Source organism: Cyprinus carpio, chromosome B24 (assembly GCF_018340385.1).
Source record: "Cyprinus carpio isolate SPL01 chromosome B24, ASM1834038v1, whole genome shotgun sequence".
Classification (NCBI taxonomy): Eukaryota; Metazoa; Chordata; class Actinopteri; order Cypriniformes; family Cyprinidae; genus Cyprinus; species Cyprinus carpio.
Genome location: NC_056620.1, coordinates 4929200 through 4931706, shown reverse-complemented (window position 1 = coordinate 4931706; position 2507 = coordinate 4929200). Strand labels below are relative to the sequence as shown.

At 37.9% G+C, this 2507-nt stretch overlaps 1 long non-coding RNA gene across 1 annotated transcript; it reads left to right on the top strand.

Annotated features, from left to right (window-relative positions):
* Positions 1-954: 954 nt before the first annotated feature.
* Positions 955-1674, top strand: LOC122142233. The gene is made up of 3 exons (XR_006158464.1): positions 955-1001; positions 1304-1526; positions 1658-1674. It is a non-coding gene; the product is annotated as an uncharacterized LOC122142233 (long non-coding RNA).
* The last annotated feature ends 833 nt before the right edge of the window (positions 1675-2507 follow it).

The window sequence follows — 2507 nt, the reverse complement described above, 5'->3', positions numbered from 1 at the left end:
ACAAAGGGAACCCCGTTACACAGGCATCACAAGTAACGTACCTCCAGACTCTGATCTGTACTGGTGTTATCTTATGGCGTTATATTTGTGCCTCAATCCTGAGCGAGTAATTGTAAGTTTTGAGCACAGAGAACTATATTTTGCAAGCACATTACATTATATTTTGAACAGAAATTAACAATCGCAAAAAAAAATTTGTTTGAGCAAAGAAAAAACGATTCCGTGCTCAATAAATGTATTTGCTTGTTTGCTATTATCCATATTAACGTGCAGTAATAACCCCTCTCACGCAGTTTACTCAGGTGCTCTCTCACAAACTTATTCTCTGCGCTCCTGTCAAGTCCCTCTCTCTCTCTCTCTCTCTCTCTCCCTCCCTCTCTCAACCTCTTAATTCTGTGCGCGCTCAACTCTTGACACACGCTCGCTCAACTTCTCAAACAGCGTTACAAGTGTGCCACAAAACGAACCAATCGGAAAATTTAAGGTCAATTGTGATTGGCTGGTGGTCTCCCAATAACTACGCAGCACAAAGAAGACGAAAAATGGATTTTATGGATAGATGTCTACTCTAGCCACCATCAAACATGACAGAGTCAAATGGTGAAAACATCAACAATATGTCACAACGGCAGGTGAATTAGTAATTTCTAGTTTTATGATGTTATGGTTTTCTATGCCTTTGATGAAACCTGCTATTATCCGACCGTTTCGTAAAAAATGAAGTTTGCTAGCTAGCTGAATATATAGTTATAACTTAAGGTAATAACCACCGGCTAGCGTTAATGACAGCAAGCATGGCTAACTCTTGTAGAATATTACTTGTAACTTATTTATTGTAATTTTAATGATTTAGGGTCATGGTGCAGCTGAGTCAGCAGCCCAGACATTTGGTGTCTGTGCTGCTAAACATTATGTCCACAAACTGCCCAACACGGCCGTCAGAGACAGAGCTCCCCAGTCCCTAGAAATGTGCCTGTAACAGTTCAGCAAGAAATGACAAGGTTCGTTATTCACCTACAGTACTGTAGATATGCTTATATTCAATTTTCAAAATCATGACGATTTTTTTTTTTTTTTTTTCATAAAGTCCACGTGTTAAATGCAATTTGGTAACGTCCCAGTTGGTTTAATTACTTGGATGTCTACTGTATATTCAAAATAGGCATTATGATTCACCTTGAGACATTAACTTGATTTCTAGGCCAATTGCCTTAAATAAATATGCTATTTAGAATATTAGCTTGATTGTTATATTTACTGTATATATAATAAACTAATAATAAAGCTATAATTTAATCCACAGATCTTTTCCAGGATATTTTAAATCAAACTTCAGTCCTGGTAAAAAGAGGTGTTTGACTGCCACCAAGCAACTTGTAAAGACAAGTAAAACAACTGCTCTCAATTTTTATCTTCTTCCCAAAAATACATCCCACACACCGTTGCCAACTGAGGAGCTTGAACTCCTCCAGGCGGGTATGGGAAGACAAACAGTGTCTCTTCCAGAAGATGGTGACCACACAGAGGTACATATCCCCAGTCCAGCTTTTTGACTTGAATGAAAGATAATTATTGTAAAAATATACTTAAGTCTTGTCACTGTCAAGGATTTTTCTGTGGGTATCTTTATTTAAATTTTACTTTCTTGTTAACCAAGATTTCAAAGCACCTGGGCTAACACATTTGCAAAAATGGAGGGTCTTTGTGGGGGATGGCTCTTGCATAAGGCAACAGGTCTGTAAGTCTATGATTGTTTTTGTTGAATTGTCATATTTACTGTTAATCAAATGCCAATCTTTTATTTATTTTTGGTGCATGTAAACCCTTATGGTGTATTAATTACTTGCTGCAAGCATTAGAGATGACAGACGGACAATTCTTTTTTTTTTTTCTTCAACAAAACAAATCATTTTAAGACATTTTTCTCTCTCTCTCTTTCTCTTAATAAAGTTGGCAGTGGTCGACGAAAGCTGACTGTCATTCCCACCAGAAGCAGAGGGGTATTCTGTCAAAGCTCTGCGAGCTGCGTCATCGTTTTTACATCGTACCCCTCCAGGAGACTTTAGACACCTCTCCTCTGCCTTCTGACTCAGAGCATTTTTCAAAAATGCCAAAGAAGACATGCTACCAGTGTAATGAGGCGATGCCTTTGCATATGCTTGCAGTACACATTAAGACATGCAAGGGAAAACTCACCTCCGATGAGACTGGTGAAGAGGTGAGAGCAAGTTTGTTTGTCTAAGGTAAATGAAAATAAAAATATTATGAATACTTTACTTCAAATACTGTTTTGTAAATCTGCAGTCCTCTGATGAGTTATGGGTTGTGGAGAACAAGTGCAAGGTAAGGCCATAACTAAAATCACTTTAATTGCCTTTTGCACCAGTAATCTTTTGTTTCAGTTGCTTGTAACATGAAGTGACTTTCTTTCAAATTTCAGGTGGTTTGTCCAATTTGCACCAAAGAATTCCCAGACGATGAGATCACATTCCATGCTAGCCTTTGTG